This window comes from Neovison vison, chromosome 11, assembly GCF_020171115.1.
Source record: "Neovison vison isolate M4711 chromosome 11, ASM_NN_V1, whole genome shotgun sequence".
NCBI lineage: Eukaryota > Metazoa > Chordata > Mammalia > Carnivora > Mustelidae > Neogale > Neogale vison.
The window spans coordinates 189,135,048-189,155,168 of record NC_058101.1 but is presented as its reverse complement, the minus strand read 5'-3'; positions in this window follow the sequence as shown (position 1 = coordinate 189,155,168).

The following is a 20,121-nucleotide window of genomic DNA, read 5'->3' as shown; positions in this document are numbered from 1 at the left end:
CCTTCCCAGGTTCTCTTTAATGTTTATCTTGACTCAGATAGCACGTGATATAACCAGGACTGCCTTATATCTACATGGAAGTTCTAAATTGTGTGCTAAGGTCATGGACTTTTCATCAACATAAGATGATAACATAATATAATCATGACTCTCAGGACTGAGGGTAAACCCAAATAGATTGAAAAGTATAAGAATGGTTTACATTCTTATACTTGCCACAAACAGAAAATGAATTTTTTCATATTCCTTACCCAACCTAAGAGCATTTCCCTGTTCTTTTTAGATTAGGCATTTTCTTTAAGGTTAGATTGGGGGGGGGGCTCACATTTTAATTATAAAGATGAGTAAATCGTATTGATTTTTGATGTTTTTGAGACAAGAAAAGTTACTGGTAAAAATGTAATCAATCGTGCCTTTGCTTATTTGTAAAATAAAAAGTCATTGAAGTGAAGGTGGTGGATATTTGTCCATACGATCCTTAAAATTTGGTTTTGTACCACTAGTCAATTCAAGATCATTAAAATTTTTCAGTGGCAGAAGAGTTGAGAATCATTTGGCAGATTTATGCTCCCCCTGAGCAAAAAGTTTTAGGGAATGGCTAAAGTTTAGTTCTTCAGTCTGGTAGTTAATTTTGCAGTCTAGTTGGTCTGTCCAGCAAAAGTCTGAATGTGGGAGCACAGATGAATGTGACTGCTTTATTTTATTTGCTCTGAACGTTTTTTGTTTTTGTTTTTGTTTTTGTTTTTTTGTGGTGTGTGTGTGTGTGTGTGTTGTTATTAATTGGAAGGTGTTTTAAAGTAGGTAAAGTTACATCTTTTCATCACTACAGCCCTAAGTACTGACCCTTGTGCAACCAAGTTATAAAAGAGTCCTTAAAACAAGTGATTTACTGTTGATAGATATGAAATAAAGCAAAAACACTAGCTAAGAACAATAAACAGATAAATCACTTTAGAAAAGTATATTCTACATCTGTTTTAAAGGTTGTACCAGGTAGAAGTCATATTGGCTCACCTTTCAGATAACAGCAGTCTGTCGTATGGTAGGACCCTCAAATCCACCATAAGCAAGATTTCAAAGCACATCTGTGTAAACATTATCACATCAGTGTAAAACACCAACCAATGAGCTTTTACTTTGAACCAAATCTTCTTAATTGCAGTGTTAAATCAAAGAAAGTTAGATCAAAGTTGTGTGAATCTCATAGCGGGATAACTAAAGTAGCCAGCGCATACATTGATTACTTTCACAGAAGAGATACTTAAAGGTTTTAAAACTAAGATCAGGTACCTTTTAATGAGGTTCGTTTCAAGGTCTAAGTTCTGTACAACATATAATACTGTTAATTATTCCACAGTGGATTTCTGGCATCGTCACCTGCTCCTTGAGGTCCTTGTTCAGTCTATGAAATATTTTCCCATATGAACACTTTAAGTCCTGCTGTATGATCTATAGCTCTTAGACTGTTTAAGTCTCTTGTGTTACTTATAGATAAAAACATCAGGAAATTTTACCCATGGTCACCAAACCCCAAATACTCCAATAATAGAACTACCCCCCTCTTTCTACAACGTCAGCATTTTCAAGTGCATTACTTTATTTGATCACCACATTAATCCTATTAGATAAGCACATCCCACTTTATAAAGAAAAAAAAAATGTCCTAGATTCTAGTTAGGGGTTTAGTCCAGAGTCCTACATCCCAGGGCAATTTCCTTAAACTTTCTAAATGCCTCTGTTTCAACTTTTGTAAAAGAAATACAATATAACTACTTGCCTTGTTCATTATGCCTGAGGTTGCTATGGGACTTCAATGTGAAAATACACAGGAGTGGTTTTAAAACTATATAAAGTTTTCTGTGCATTTAAGATGCTAGACTTTTCAGTTGTTGGGAACATTTTTGCTTCATAATTTGGAAAGTATAATTTGTTTAAAATACAAAATAAATCTTTTTTCCCTGAACCAAACCTTTAATGTGTAAGTGCTTAATGTCATTTTATAAAGGGCCAGAATAGAAACAAAAAGATAAGGATTTCTTTTGTTTGCACTAGTCACGTGACAGGAAAAGATAACACTAAAGATTTTTTTTTTGCACATGCTGTGATGATATCATGGGAAGTTAAATAATTTTGAAGAGTGTTTTACAAGAGTGCATTATTCAACTTTTAAGTATACACTGCAATCTAATCAACTTCACCTTTACTTCCTAGAGACCACACTTGCCTTGCTGTTATACAAATATGTGGTACAATTTATACTTCCACAAAATGTAGTTACAGTTTTCCAGACCATATAATTCCTGTATGGCTTTTCAGCAAGCATATTGTCATGAATCTTTCTTTTTAACACATGAAAAAGAAGCCAGTGCTTTTTGATTCTCCTACATGTGTTTAACTTGAGAAAAAGAAAAAGAGCTGATGTAAAAGCCACGACTTACACCCTCAATAAAATATAAGTATATTTGCCTAACATTATTTATTATTTGTCTTTACAAAATATTGGCAACAACATAAATTTCCATACATAAGAAACTAAATGAATAAATTATGATGCGTTCATACAATGGAGTGTTGTACAGCTGGAGAAAAAAAAGAATGAGAAAGACCTTTATGAGCTAACATGAAGTATTTCCAGAAGATATTATTAATCAAAAGTGAAGCTTGAGCACACTTTACATATAGTGTGCTACCTTTTTTGTAAAGAGAGAGGGGAAAAAAGAAACTTCCACATGTAAATGTCTTTTCTTTTTAAAAAATAAACATAGAACTGGTGTTCCTGGGTGGCTCCGTTGTTAAGTGTCTGCCTTTGGCTCAGGTCATGATCCCAGGGTCCTGGGATCGAGCCCTGCATGGGACTCCCTGCTCAGTGGGAGGCCAGCTTTTCCCTCAAGCACTCTCTCTGCTTGTGTTCCCTCTCTTGCTGTCTCTCTCTGTCAAATAAATTAAAATCTTCAAAAAAAAATAAAAATAAACATAGAATAGATAAATCAGAAACTGGTTCATAGATAAACCAACACAATTGGTTACCTGGTTAATTAATTATCTGGGATAGATGTGAATGAAATAGAAGAGATAAGGGAGTGACCATTCTTTGAGAACTTTTCATAGAGTTTTGACTTTTGGAGAAATACTAATGTTTCAATTTTTTTTAAGTGAAAGAAAATAAGAAGGGATGGGGGTGCCGTAGGGAATAAAACTGGCAACAAATGACCTAACTGAATTCAAACGAATCACATAACCACACAGAAGGGAGTAATAATAATTTCTAAAAAATACTTAGTAATTTTCAAATACAGTTCTTTGACTCTTATTATAACCAAGGTCTAAGACCAAAAGAAAAATACAGGAACGAATACTAAATTTCAGTTACTAAAATTGTTTTTCTTAGTAGTGGAGGTTAGATGGATATATTGTAAGATTGAACAAATGAGCAAATATATCGATGATAATGAAAGCTGCATGTTTCACAGTTAGAGAATGGAGACACAGATATGAAGGTAGACAAGACTAAATGAATCCTGCAGTGTCAACTTGGAATTACAGTTACCAGGATTAGCATATGGTACAAGCATGTATATGTGCGTATGCGTGTGTGTCCACTCTGACCACTAATGGAGCCTAGGTGCCGAGATATACTAGAAGCAAATGAGCACACTTGCTGTCTAGATCTTAGTTTCTTGATTTAATCTCCCACCAGAATGATCCATGGAAAATGTCTGGGTCCAGGATTGGAGCATCTTTCTTTTTTTAAGACTATTTTTTAAAAGATTTTATTTATTTATTTGACAGGGAAATCACAAGTAGGCAGAGAGGCAGGCAGAGAGAGAGGAGGAAGCAGGCTCCCTGCTGAGCAGAGAGCCTGATGTGGGGCTCAGAGACCCTGAGATCATGACAGGAGCCAAAGGCAGAGGCTTAACCCCCTGAGCCACCCAGGCGCCCTAAGACTATTTTTTTGGAGCAGCTTTAGGTTCACAGCAAATACGAGCCAGGCAGAGATCCCATCCTCCTCCAGAGTGGTACGTTGATTGTGAACCTATAGTGACACGTCATTGTCCCCTAACGTTCATAGTTTGCAGGGTTCACTTTTGGGGTGTTGGACAGTCTACAGGCTTAGGCAAATGTATAATGACATACAACCATCATTATAGTATCATATGGAGTAGTTGTAGGGCAGGAAAAATCTTCTGATACCCACTCACTCATCCTGACCCCCTCCCAACTCCTGGCACCACTGATCTTTTTACTGTCTATGGAGACAGTAAAATTTTTCCTTTTCCAGAATGTCATGTAACTTGGATCATACAGTATGTAGCCTTTTTGGATTGCCTTTCTTCACTTAATAATATACATATAAGATGCCTCCGTTTCTTTTTTATGACATTATAGCTCGTTACCCCTTAGTACTGAACAATATTTCATTGTCTGGATATACCACAATTTATTTATCCATTCACCTACTGAAAGACATCTTGGTTGCTTCCAAGTTTTGGCAATTATGAACAAAGCTTCTATAAACATCCATGTGTGTATTTTTTGTATGGACATGAGTTTTCAACTCCTTTGAATAAATATCAACAAGTGTGGCGTCTGGATTGTATGCTGGACTATGTTTAGTTTTGCAAGCAAATGCCAAATTGGGTTTGCGTGGGTGGCTCAGTCAGTTAAGCTTCTGCCTTTAGCTCAGGTCATGACGTCAGGATCCTGGGAACGAGTCCCACATTGGGCTCCTTACTCAGCAGGGAACCTGCTTCTCCCTCTGCTTGTTGCTTCCTCTGCTTGTGCTCTCTCTCTCTCTCTCTCTCTCTCTCTGACAAATAAATAAATAAAATCTTTTTAAAAAATGCCTAATTGCCTTCCAAAGTAGCTGTACAGTTTTGTATTCCCCCAAGCACTGAATGAAGGCTCTTATCTCTCCACATTCTCACCAGCATTAGGCATTGTCAGAGATTTTAATTTTGGCTATTCTAATAGGTACGTAATAATACCTAGTTGTTTTACTTGGTGATTCCCTAATGACATATAATGTGGAGCATCTTTTTTTATGCTTATTTGACATCTTCGAGGTTCTATGAAAGTCTTTGGACATTTTTTTAGTCTGTTTTTTTTTTCTTGTTGTTGAATTTTAAGAGATCTTTATGTATTTTGGATAATAATCCTTTATCAATGCGTCTTCTGCAAAATTTTCCTCCCAGTCTGTGGCTTGTCTTCTCATTCTCTTGACATTAACCTCCATTGAGCAGAAGATTTTAGTTTTAATGAATTCCAACTTATCAAGTATATCTGTTATGAATTGCACCCTTATTCGTATATCCAAAAAGTCATCATCATACCTAAGGTGCTCTAGGTTTCCTCCTATGTTATGTTCTAAGAGTTTTACAGTTTTTATCTCACACTTAGATCTACTACCTATTCTAAACTAAATTTTGTGATGTTTGTAAGGTCTGTATCTAATTTATTAAATATACATATTTATAAATATGTTTATATTAAATATGTATATGGATATATGCATGTGGATATCCTGTTGCTCCTACATCCATTTATTGAAAAGATTATCTTTATTCTATTGTAGTGCCTTTGCTCCTTCTCAAAGATCAGGTGACTGTATTTATGTGGGTCTATTTCTGAGCTCTCTATTCTGTTCCATTGATCTATTTGTTTATTCTTTCATCAACACCACACTGTCTTGACTACTGTAGTTTTATGGTAAGTCTTGATTTCAAGTAATGTCAGTCCTCCAACTTTGTTCAATATTGTGTTGGTTATTCTGTATCTTTTTCATCTACATGTAGACTTTAGAATCAATTTGCCATACCCACACAATAACTTGCTGAGATTTCGATTGACATTGCATTGAGTTTATAGATCAAGTTGAGAAGAACTGACATCTTGACAACATTGAGTCTTCATGTTCATAAACATGGGTGAGCTCTCCATTTATTTTATTCTTTTTTTTTTTTTGCTTTTTTCATAGTGTTGTAGTTTTTTACATTTAGATCTTGTACATATTTTGGTTATATTCCTACCTTTTCATTTTTTATGAGCTAATATAAAAGCCATTGTGTTTTTTGTTTCAAATTCAACTTGTTCATTGCTGACATATATAGGAAAGCAGTTGACTTTTGTAGTTAACCTTTATCCTACAACTTTGTTATCATTGTTTATTAGTTCCAGGGCTTTTTGTTGTTGTCATTGATTCTTTTGGATTTTCTATATAGAGGATCATGCCACCTGCAAATAAAGACAATTTTATTTCTTCCTTCCCAATTTGTACAACTTTAGCTTTTTTTTTCCATTTCTTATCTTATTGCAGTAGCTAGTAGTTCCAATATGATATTGAAGAGGCATAATGATAAAAGACATGCTTGCTTGTTCCTGATCTTGTTGAGAAATCTTCAAGTTTCGCACCATTAATTAATTATGTGTTAGCTTTAAGGTTTTTAAATGGATATTCTTTATCAAGTTGAGGAAGTTTCCCTCTAGGGCCAAGGCATCTTTTGGTGTCAGATGGCAAGAAAGTATTAAAAAAGAAGTGAAGACATGTCAAAAGGACATAGGACAAATTCAGGACAATTTGAGCATCAAAATAAATATGATTGAAATAAGATATTTATAGAATGAAATAATCTATGAGTGCAACTGTTTAAATAAACAACTAATCAAATAATATATAAATAAGGGAGAACTTTTCTTTATGGGACAATATCAATGAATAAATACTGAAGGAATGGTGGAATTAGAAAATGACAATTTTGCATTCTTCATAGGAGCATTGCTAATCCAGTGAAATAATCAATACATACTAAAACTAGTGGGCAAAAGTTAAATGAAGAAGAGGCTATTTACATAGTCTCAAGTATTCCCTCATAAATTGCTTCTTGATCACAAAGAGAGCCTAATAACTTTATAGTGAACTAATCTAGTGAATATTATTTTAACCACATAATAAAAGTAAGTAACAATAATGGGATAAGGATATCCTGAGTGGCTGAGTAGGCTAGCCATCTGCTTTGGTTCTCAGGCCCTGAACTGGACTCCTTACTCAGCAGAGAACCTGCTTCTCCTTTTGTGTCTCCCCTTGCTTGTACTTGTTTTCACTCGTTCTGCCAAATAAATAAAATCTTAAAAAAAAAAAAAAAAGAGGACAAACCAGTGCCATGTGCCTCTTAGTACATTAGGAAGGGGATAATGTCACCCATTTGGTATTTCTATCAAAAATTCACAATCTAATCATGAGGAAATACCAGATAAACCCCAAGTGAGGGAAATTCTGTAAAGCAGCTAGCCTACATGCTTCCAAAATGTTGAAATCAAGAAACACAAAGAAAAGTAGTTTGAGGAACTCCTCCAGTCTAAAGGAAATTAGAGAGACACGAAAACTAAGCGTGTTGTGTGATTCTGGCCTGGAGTGTGAGCCAGACAAAAATACAACCATAATGGTTTAAAAAAAAAAAAATACAACCATAATGGACACTATTGAAATAACTGGTAAAATTTTAGTATGGATTATGAATTAAACAATAGCATTGTATCTACATTAAATTTCTTGATTTTGATAGTTGCATTGCAGTTATATAAGGAAAAGTCTTAGGGAATCAAAATAAAACTTTACGGATAAAAGGGGATGATATCTGCAAAATTGCGCTCAAATAGTTTGGGAAAAAAATGTTTATGCATCTAGAGACAGAAAAGGATAGTAGATGACAAAGCAGATGAAGTGATGTGTCAACGAAGCATGTGAATAAAGGGTTGTGGATTTCTCTGTACCAGTCCTGTAGCTTTTCTATAAGCCTGAAATTATATCAAAACGAAAGTTTTTAATGTAAATTTTGAAAGGTCACAGCTCAGGTATTAGAGGCACTTTAATTGTAGGGAAGAAAAAAATCTAAATTCAACAGCTATTATGTAAGATAATTGATATTAAATCAGAATTCCTGAACTATTTGCATGGAAGAGACTCAGTCTGCACAAAATCCCAAACCTCTACCAGAAGACACTGGATATTTTTCGTGAATAATATTGACCACACGTGGAAAAAGGAAAATTAATTGACTCTAAAATCACATAACTTGGGAGACAAATTTAAGCAGAATAAATTTTTGACAGAAACTGAACATCTTTGTCAATGTCTACTTTTTTCAGGAATGTCAACTCCAGACCCCCTACCCCACTTTACCCATCACAAAGAGCCACAGGAGTAGTAAACAACATATAGTCTGATTTTTACCTTGTAATTTTTTTCTTTCCTTACTCACTTTTTAGATACAAGCAAGATGTTACCACTCAGTAGTTATAAGATCTTGAGAAAATTACATTACTGGAGCCCTAGAACTCAATTTTTTCCTCTATAAAATTGGGATAATAATATGTTCTCTCCAACTTACAGAAGTGTTGTAGGAGGCCTACAGACAAATGCATATGAAAATCCACTAGTATTACAAAATCTAAGTGATTGTTTTTTAAAGAATTTTAAATTTATTTCAGAGAGAGAGCGTGTGAGCACTAGCGGGGATTAGGGGGTTGGGGGGGGTGCTTGCGGCAGAAGGAGAAGGGATACAGACTCTCTGTGGAGCAGTCTGACGCTAGGTTCATCTCCTGACCAGGAGATCATGATCTGAGCCAAAATCAAAAGTCAGATACTTAACTGACTGAGCTATCCAGGAGCCCCTAAGTGATTATTTTAATGACAATAATTATTATCAATTTTTCCTGGGTTTTAAGCCACTTAAAATTCCATGTTTTGCTCTAGGTTGCAAGAAGATAAGGATATTTTATCAAAACGATCATCAAAACTAATAGTGGTCTTTTTGGAGCACAGAAAAAAATGATCTTTTGGTTCCTGTAATGAAAGGTTTAATTAATTGCATTTCAAGGTGGATCTACAAAAAATATACTTCTAAAATAAAGTTTTGGAATTAGTCTATTTCACAGCCTCTGGCTAAATACACATCATTTATTCCTCTTTCGTATGATCTTCTGTCATCATTTGAATATGTCATAAAAGAGTGGTGGGAAAGTATTTTACCTTTTTCATGTCATGGAAGGAACTTGCCAACTCACCTCAACCAACACCTTTGTTTTGCAGATGAGGGAAAATGGCTTTCAGAAAAATGCCACCTAGTTAATGGAAAACCCATCATTAAAACTGAAATAGTTCACATCTATTTCCAAAACTGTTCCCACCCCACCTGCTGCAAATACCCAAGTAGTGATAAAAGTTGGTTCTCTAGAGCAACTTTATAAGGAAGTATTCCTTATAAAAAAAAAAAATGTGGTGCAAATTGACATCATTGCTTATATACATTTCTTCATTTGACTGCTCCCAGAATCAGCAATTGAAGAGTGGATTAAGAGAAATGTTTGTGGTTGCTATTTTTTTCACTGCTTATTACATCTTTACTATGAAAGCATTCATAGGTTCCACTGAGATTCTTTCTTTTTCATTTCTCCATTTTCAAAGCAAAGAAACAGTATTTTATTTTATTTTTAAGATTTAAAAAAAATTTTTTTTAATTTGACACAGAGAGAGAGAGATCACAAGTAGGCAGAGAGGCAGACAGAGACAGAGGGGGAAGCAGGCTCCCTGCTGAGCAGAGAGCCCAATGAGGGGCTTGATCTCAGGATCCTGAGATCATGACCTGAGCCGAAAGCAGAGGCTTAACCCAATGAGACACCCAGGCACTCCAAGAAGCAGTATTTTAAATTAAATATGTCTCATCCTACTGAAGCATAAGTCACTTAAACACTAAAAGAGTATTTTTATTTTAGTAAATAAAAATAAAATCATCAATTTTCAGACAAGTTGCATTTTTCTGAGGGCATAAAATGGCCATCAAACTCTGATTTAAAAAAAAAAAGGGGGGGGTGCCTGAGTGGCTCATTGGGTTAAGCCTCTGCCTTCGGCTCAGGTCATGATCTCAGGGTCCTGGGATCGAGCCCCGCGTTGGACTCTCTGTTCAGCAGGGAGCCTGCTTCCTTTCTTCTCTCTCTGCCTGCCTCTCTGCCTACCTGTGATCGCTCTCTGTCAAATAAATAAATAAAATCTTTAAAAAAAAAAAGACACTCTTCCAAATAAAAAAATCTATTCATAAAACTCAGGATGTCGGTAGGTTTAAATAATTAATGAGTTTGTTCATTGTCTCGCCTTAGAATGAGTTAAAAATAAAATACACCATCACAAGAATGGACATAAAAGAGTTTAATTTATTGTACCATCAATAATATGGAAGAATTACTTTATTTTTAAAAGACAGAAAATGGAAAAGTAAGTAATTAAACCACCTTAAAATTTCATGTCTTTCCCCAGAGTAATATGATAAGAGTTACTGAAGTATTATTTACTTTTACATTTACATATTACTTTTTCTCCCCTAATTAGAGGCCTTGATAACCAGTCCTGTTTTTGCAGAACTGGAGTATAACCCTAGGCAAAAACTGCTCAAAAGGACTCTACTAAGTTAGTGCTGGTGTAGGGAGGAGACCCGGGAGAAGGGGACTGGAAAGAGGACTCAAAGGCACTTCTTACATTTTGGCACACAATTTAGGAAGACGGAAATAGAGTCCCTGAATGGCCACTCTGGAGTGAGCACCATTAGCTCATGCGAGACTGGTAATGCATATGGTACCATCTGTGCAGGTGGCATGGGACCAGCAAACTCCATTTGGCCCTGACAGCAGGTTAGAGAAGAGAAGGCCAATATCATTTACACTACTCAATGTAAGAACACAGTCCCTGGTAGTACAGTGTTTGAATCACATCACATTTACAAGTAGCCTAGTAGTGTCAATCCAAAGGAAACACATTCTAGAACGTATGGTCCCTGAGGGCAGGGATCCTTGTCTATTTTGTTCACTTACATATATCAAGCACCAACAACAGCACTTGGGGTATTTTTTATGCTTGATAAATCTTTGTTCATTGATGGATATACACTTCAGGATTTTTCCAGAAACAGGAAGGACTTGCTTAGATTTTTAAACTTATTTTTCTATTGCCCCTGAGAAAGCGTCCAAGCCATAGAATGTATATTCAGTGCTGTAAAATTACATTTTGACTGTTAGAAAACTCAGGCACACCAGGAGAAATATTCTTTATCCTGAAAAAATAACCTCTGCTCATAAGGCCATGCACCAAGAGAAAGGGCAGTCTTGGCCTCAGTGGCTGAGTGGTATACCAGGTCTCCCATGGGGTCAGCCACTAGAGGACGATATGGGTACACACGCTGCCAGATCCTTGATAAGGCCAAGAGGAACCTTGATAGACAGGAATAAAGGTTGCCAAGTTTCACTTCAGCTTCCAGCCATACCATTGGTAAATTCCTCAGCCTAATCTCGCTTCCAAAACTGAAAACAGAAAGCTGCACAGTTATAATGAGCATGTCACTGGCAAAGGTAAAAATCACAGGAAAACCGTGAAGATGTCAATAACCTCAGTAGGAATAAAACGCAGGTCCGCAAATACTACACAGCTGTCAGGATCCCGTGAACGCCTTGACGCTGAAAATATTTGACTCCAGCTATTCTTGCGAACAAGGTTGTAAGTTTCTAGCTGGCCATGAAATTGAGAAATGAGTTTAAAGATGGGGAGCAGAGTCGTGTAAATGCTAAGTGGCAAGGAACTAGATTCGGAGTAGTTGGCTGTCAGGCTAAACAAATAAAAAGAGCAGTTCTTTGAGCGTATTAACCCCCTTAAAACTCTGTGGGTCAGGGGCACCTGGGTGGGTCAGTGGGTTAAAGCCTCTACCTTTGGCTCAAGTCATGATCCCAGGATCTTGGGATCGAGCCCGGTATCCGTGTCTCTGCTCGGCAGGGAGCCTGCTTCCTCCTCTCTCTCTGCCTACTTGTGATCTGTCTCTGTCAAATGAATAAATAAAATCTTAAAAAAAAAAAAGAAAGAAAGAAAGAAAAGAAAAGAAAACTTCGTGGATCAGAATCGACAACCAAAACACATGACTGCAACAGCAATAGACTCTGTGGTTCTATGAAAATAAGAGATGAACTGTTCAGACGTGGCCTTTTATGATTGACTTCAGCAAACCCAGATCCACTATTATTTCCTGAAAGTTAACAATGTAAGGAACTGTAAGTATTTTTAAAGAGGTACAACAATTGAAATGTATGTTTCAGGACAATCAATGAATCTACTAGTTTATTGACTTGGTGTTCTGAATGTTGACTGGTAATTTAATTCATGTCTTTATTCTTGATGATGCTGAAGCAAGAACCTCTATTCATATGGAATTTTCATGGATTTTTGGTAATTTTATAAAAACAAATATTTGCTTTCATTCAAAAGATACATTAATTCTGTAAGTACCTACGTAACAGGTACTATCTGTGTTTGTCAAAAGACAAAAACCAGGGGTGTCTGGGTGGCTCAGTGGGGTAAGTCTCTGCTTTAGGCTCAGGTCATGATCTCAGAGTCCTGGGATAGAGCCCAGACTGGGCTCTCTGCTCAGCAGGGAGCCTGCTTCCCCCACCCTCTCTGCCTGCCTCTCTGCCTACTTGTGATCTCTCTCTCTCTCTCTCTCTCTCTCTGTGTCAAATAAATAAATAAATAAATAAATAATTTTTTTAAAAGGCAAAAACCAATCTCTCTCTTCTGCTGCTTATGATCTAGCTGGCTGATATAAACAAGTAGAGGAAAACATTTTCGTGGTGGTGCTATGATGGGCAAATTTGAGGTACTTTGTTGAAAGCAGGTAGCAGGATCAACTAAACTGGCCTTGGAACTGGGAAGAATTTAGAAGTTATATCCAAGCAGAGTCCCGTTAGGAAAATGCCGAAGAAAAGAGGGGTAGCAGACAGAACCTAGATCAGGAAATACATCTTGGTAAGGCATGATCCATTAGGTTTCCTCCTGACTAAAGCAGAGATCTCAGACTAAATTATCTTATGGTCCCATTCAATCTAAAGTTTATGACTGCTATCCAAATTTCAAGATAAAAGTGAATTAGAAAATAAAATTCAGCACCTTTGCTTTATAGACTAATTATAGAAAAACTTTTATAGACAAACTTCTCTCTTAGCATCATTTAAATTCTCCTTTTCTTAAAATCAGAACTTTAAAGAAGATGAGGTAGGTTCTAATTATGAAACTCAAATGCTGATTTATTATCAAAATAAATACATAGATAATACTTCTGCATACATGAGGGACGCCTGGGTGGCTCAGTTGGTTGGACGACTGCCTTCGGCTCAGGGCGTGATCCTGGAGTCCCGGGATCGAGTCCCACATCAGGCTCCCAGCTCCATGGGGAGTCTGCTTCGCTCTCTGACCTTCTCCTCGCTCATTCTCTCTCTCACTGTCTCTCTCTCTCAAATAAATAAATAAAATCTTAAAAAAAAAATACTTCTGCATACATGAGATTCCAACTTCTGAAACATAATATTTCTGTAGAGCTATCTGCAAGTTCCCATTATTATGTAAATACTATATAACTTACAATATTTTTTTACTTTAACATCCACTTATAGTATATATAAGCTGTCTTTCAGAGTATGATTTTTTTTTATGAATATCACATTTAAAGCTCAACTAAATTTCATCACAAACCTGCATAGCGGTCAGCTACCACCTTTAAGACCTCACTCCCGAAGCTCTAGTTCCACATTTTAACTGCCTAGTGACCTCTTCTAGCTGGATGTCATATGAGTTCTTCATAATTATCAGAGAAAGATTGGAAGAAAATTTAATTTTAATCTATAGAGTTGGAAAGAAGAGCAAAGGAGCATTCACACTATGCTCTGAAATTCATTTCTCATTTGTTTTCATTTTTAAAAGACTTAATGATGAATTACTCTATTACCCTAACTTTTAGCTCATCCTTTTTCTTAATTTGGTTCATTTTCAGTTTGAAACAGAACCTGGTTTGGATAATGATCTTGAGTTTCACATATTGCTTTCATCATTGTTTGATGTTTGTCTTTATTTAAAATTCACTTTAGGGACAAACTCTTTACAGGCACATAGATGTTTATTAAGTCAGTGTAATTATTATATTTAACCATAGCCAAGAGTTCAATGATTAATTCTAGATATCAGAGAACACAGGCCCCCATTACATAAATTTTGATCAAAGCATGTGCCCTGAAACAAATACCACACACAATAAAATTCTAATCAAACATGGTTTCCTTATATAACAAGGATGGAGGAACAGGCCTACTTAATCTAGAATAATTTGTTTAAGGAGCCCCATGCACCTGCATGATGATGTTAGAGTAGTTCATTTAGTGTTTTTCTATAATGTCTTATCATCCAGTGAAAGGTTCATTTCATTTCCCTTGATGTGGTGGTCTGAGGTTTACAGGTTCCTGAACACAAGATTTGCGACAATCCTAAAAAAAAACTGCAATCCTTTCCAAAGTGCAAGAGTTTTGATATGCTTCGGTTGCCAAGGAATTTATGAACACTCATATTTTCGACTTTTCGTTTTCAGATCAGTCTCCAGTGTTGGCAAACTGTGAATTTTAACAGAAAAAAATATGAATAGAGACCTAAATCATTTGTTGATTACTTTGGCTTAAGAATGACTACCTTCCTGTGGACAAATATAAATTTTGAATGTAATAAATTTAAAATTTGCTTAGATGTATTATATTACTATAAAATAATATATTTTAATCAAAGCTAAGGATTACTATTAGCACAGAGCAAGACCTAATGACCTGGTAAGATCAGAGCTGATTCCTAATGAGTATTGGCTGTTAAATGCATAGCTTTCTACCCAGGGAGCCAAGACTCAGCTCAAGAGTAGTCTCTACCCACCCCCCCTCCCAAAAGAGTAGTTTCTACCCAAATAATCTGATGGTTGCCAGAGGGGCCGGGAGGTGGAAGAGACAGGTTTCCAGTTATGGAATAAACAAGTCATGGGGATGGGAGGTACAGCATAGGGAATACAGTCAATGGTATTATAATAGGATTGTATGTGACAGATGGTAGCTACACCTGCAATCAGCACAACATAATGTACAGACGTGTCCAATCATTTTGTTGTATGCTGAAACTAATGTAACATAGTGTGTCCACTATACTTCAACTCAACAAAATAGAAAAGGAACAATAAAAAAAAAACAAAAACAATAATCTCAGTTCTGGGTAGTCAGTTGTTCCCATCCATACTGAGATGCTTCTTTAACTTCAAGTCTTTGGAACAGCAAACATAATTAATTGGAAAGAGTAAGAATAATTCCATAGTAACATCTTTATATAGGTTGATTGAAACCAATTAACAACCCCAAGAAGGGAAGGAAGTTTGTTAACCCCTATTGACTAAAGGATGGGTAAATTAATTCGCTGTTTGTGGCTAAAGGTGCATTTTTAATTCTGGTCTTCTTTTGGGTTTAGTCTTAATGTCCTCTTCACACTGTTTCCTTCTTGTGTCAAACACTGGTCTTCAAGAATGTCCAAACTCTCTAATGGGTATGGTAATCATGAAGTACCTGCTATTAGTGTGCTGGAGCCAGCTTGGACTAGCTCAATAGAGCTGATTATTAAAATTTCAGGAATTTAGTGAGCTAAACATTATTAGATTGGAGACTTTATTAAAAATTAAAATATATGATCTTATAATTGGATACATTACATTAAAATCGAAGGTAATGAGTGCTAAGAGCTTATCATTTCCCAACTGTTTTCCTGTATGGATTATATCTTTCTGTGTTTAATTGATATTCTATATGATGATGTGCTGCTGCGTCTTTGTCTTGTAGGCATCACCCATGGTCAGAGTATTTATACCATGGAAATCTACAAATGCCACAAATCATGACTCCCTGCTTCTTCTATGCCCAGAATTATTAATTTTGACCAGCACACCATTGGTACATACATATGGTGCCTTCTTAAGAGAAGCTATTTTCTGTATTTCCCAGAAATAATAGAACAGAAAAACTGGAAAATGCTCCTCCATGACTCAACCCTTTCCTTCCTATGCACAGCTGATTGGTCCAACAGTGAGAAACTAACAAAAGTAGAAAATCCACAAGGCCACACCAAGTCAATGTTTTCTCTTCAAAACCTAAACTAAGATTCATAGAGACTGATGGAATTAGTAGTCAGGTCATGTTCACAGCAGTATGTTAGAACAAATGTCCTTGAACTTTTACTATGTAGTTCTCTACAGCTGACTTGCGTATCATACTTCCTAAGACTCAGTACCACTCTTTCCTGGGTTGATATGACTTGTCCTAACAATATCTTTGGCATTAGCCATTTATTTCTATTTTTTGGAAGCTAATGTGCCTTGAAAAAAAAAAAACTGTATTGAATTCTGTTTCTGATTCCAATACAGACACTATGCAGAGGTAGGGCAGAATATTGAAACACAAGTCCTAATTGTGTGACCCAGAGAACATTCTTTAACCTGATAGCCTCTAAGTTTCCCCATCAGAAAAAATTAAAACTGTACATTTTAGTGGTTCTTAAGCCCTAAGATTCTACAGAAACGCTTCAGGCCCAGCTGTGGGAATTTAAAGGGGGGCTTTAAGTGAACAAGGTCCAAACACCTCCTCTGTTCAGCTGGAAACAGTCTACTGTTATTTACTTTGTATTCGGGGCCTTTTTTTTTTTTAAATTTTAAAAAGAGTTTATTTATTTATTTGACAGAGAGTGACAGAGAGCACAAGCAGGGAGAACAGCAGAGAGAGAGAGCGAGAAGCAGACTCCCTCTCAGTAGGGAGTTCAAAGCAGGTTTCAATCCCAAGGTCGTGGGATCATGACCTAAGCCTAAGGCAGATGCTAACCAACTGAGCCACCCAGGTGCCCCGGGGGCTTCCCTATCAGATTTCTTTTGAGAGTTTCCATGAAGGACTTTCCACACTACCTCTAAAAACTTAAGAAGTTCACAAATTTTCCAGATTAATTTATCTCTAAATTCTTTTCAGTTTGCTGAATCTTTCAAGGGCAAATAGAAAATATGCACATGTGAATTACAGAAACACTGAAACATTTTCCAATTTTTCTATTATTTACAGTCTTCTCTAATTGGAGAGTTGCAAGGACACCATGGCGGTCCCATAACACACCTAAGCCCAATCTGATAACCTACTCTTTGCCGACATACTCACTACCAATGTACTTTTTCCTCTGAAGTTTGGACCTGGTCTGAAAATTTTGCTCAGTACAGTGTTCTGGATAACCAGTACCAATCAACTGACATTGGCAAGAAATGCAGCTGGTTTGCTATCCCTGAAAGTTTCTTCAGGTACGTACATAAACTTACCTAATGCTACGTTTGATTTCTCTAATGATTCCCTCTTGGTGCTGATCTTTCCATCTATTCTGAAGGCTGACCTTCTGTTTGGTTCTCTTCCCTTAAAGCAATTTCCCATCTAACACCTGACAGTCGGGGGTTAGAGAAGAGACAAGGGTATATATTGGTTGTACCACCAGACACCAACTGGGTCTGTACACACAGACATTTTTCAGGAGAAAGCGTTACAAGTTAAAGAAGATGAAACAGTACATCAATGCTTTAAAAAGAAGTTCTTTTGGTCTTTTCTTAGTAAATAAGGAAAATATCCACTGAGCATCTTCTTAAAGGTTTTCAGGTACTACAAGTCTTTTATTAACATACTTCTTGATTAAATATCTTTAAGCTATATTAAGATTCCCAAATACATAAGAAAACAGTTTCCTGTCACTAAATGAGGGACAAAAACCGCAAGAATTGAACAGTGAGACACTGTCAGCTAGACCCTGGATATCATATGAAGTCAGAAATTATATAAATCAGATTGGACAGATGTAATGGTCAAAGTGAGTTTATCACTTCTCTTAAAGTTAAAAACTTTAATGTGTACAACTGGCAGCTTGGCTGTTGTCCCAGTGAGATATGGAATAACAAAAAGGGAAAGGCCAAGTTCAACTCACTAATCTTCAGCCATGGATCGTGCTGGAATTCCTCAGAGAACCAAAAGAACCTGATGAAATCCTATCGCTTTAAGGCTCTAAGTCCAGCAGGATCATGCCAAAGTATGATATGTACGAGGATGGCTTTAAATCACAAAATCACAAAATTTGTTCCCAAATCAACCCTTCTCTGTGACCACTCTCTATCTTTGATCTTTCCTTGCCGACCCCTTGCTTTCTCCATCTGGCCTTCCATTAATTGCATTTCCAGATGTGCTGCTTGGTTTATCAGCAGCTCCTTTAGCCTCTGATAAACTACTTTATTTCCTTGTCCCCTGAATTGCCTTCCCATCTTGGCCTCTTCCCCTACAACAATCAAAAATTCCTTTCTTCATTTAATAAACATTTACTGGGGTCCTACTATGTGCCTGCAGTGAGGCTAAATACATACTTTGGCTTAATGGAGCTTAGGCACAGCTTAGTTTTGACTAAGAGAGAAGGTCAGGGAACAACCCATTGTCAGTCTGTCTTTAGGGGTGGAAGATAGTCAAAATAACAAACAGACCCTCAGTGCCTTGGGTAACTTGGTTTTCATAGCCCTGGATGCTGAAGAATTGAGTTCCAGACTCCTAGTGGCTAGCCCTATAAGACAAAAGACCAAGAAAAAGCTGTGACCTCAGAGAACATCTCTTCCCCCACCACTTTCACTTTCTCCTTTCAACTTTCCAAGTGTACCCTAGGAACAACAGTGCTGAAGATGGGGACAATGTTTGTGACAACTTTCCCAAGAGAGAAGGGGCTTGCTGCAGCCTTCCTTTTTGGTTGGTAACTTCCCTCTGTCGGAATTGAGTGCATTGGCTGGTGGGGGACTTATGTGCCCTGATGTAGGATCTTAGATAAAATTGCTTGTGTGTTTTTTTTTAATTATTTATTTGAGAGAGAGAGAACAAGAGAGAGAGAGAGAGAGCGAGCATGAGGTGGGGAAACAGCAGAGGGAGAAGCAGAATCCCCTTCCGGGCAGGGAGTCCAAGGCAGGGCTCAATCCCAGGATCCCAGGATCATGACCTGAGCGGAAAGCAGACTGCTTAGCCAACTGAGCCACCTGGTACTCTGCTCCTTTAACTAGACAAAATTCTGGCGCTCAGATTGAGTAAAATAAGGTGAACAGAATATTTAAGTAGAGGTTTTGTTAAAGACATTTCTGCCTTAAAAAAATGACACATAATACACTTAAATTTCACATTTTTAAAAGTATTTATTTGCAATTTAAAAAGTAGTGAAAGGTTGAAATAATTAGGTCATTGTATTGAATTTTAATAGGAAAGAAAGCAACTCTAGGGCATTTGTGGGTTTTGAAAAGAGAAATGACATGTGAAAAATGTTCTCAAGTATTTGTACATGTTTTACTGGTAAGCTTGGAGCGTTTTGGTTAATTAGGATCATGGGTTCAGAAGGTGATCGCCTATTCAATTTCATTATTTTGTAGGAAATTGTGACCTTCAAAGCAGTATAAGGTTATGCAACTGCGATGTAGCAAAACTAAGAGTCCAAATCTTTTCCTGCTTAGTTTATAGCTCCGTATTGATAAATATGCTTTCTGGAAACAACTTCTTTGACTTGATCTCTCCTGTTATAAACATTTTTTTGAAGATTTTATTTATATATTTGACAGACAGAGATCACAAGTAGGCAGAGAGAGAAGCAGGCTTCTTGCTGAGCAGAGAAACCAACTCGGGGCTAGATCCCAGGACACTGGGATCATGACGTGAGCTGAAGGCAGAGGCTTAACCCATTCAGCCACCCAGGTGCCCCTGTTACAAACATTTTAAAATGCTTCAGAGCATTTGTTTTTACTTAGACCATAATGGACATAAGTGAATTTTTTTTTAAGGTATGGATTCTCACTGTGGAATAGGGACACTTTTTGGGTATTATTAATGTGCAGGAGAATTGACATAAAAGTTGAAGGAAATTAATTGGCTTATATTTATATTGATCTAATATTATCTTTAATTTCCCCAAATCCCAAATTCCTAATATCATGTTTTCTTAAAATTTTTTCCCTTGAGAAGCAAACCTAGAAAAACATACAGGTAACAAAGGAATCTGGTTATTTTTATGTAGCTATAATCATGGAGCATCAAATATAAGAAAGCAATATTCTTTAGGGAAAGTACTATGGAAAGTTATAATTAGAACAACTTTGACATACAGAGAGAGCTTTATACAGAGTTCTGTGAGTACTTGACAAACCCCAGTCCAGCACC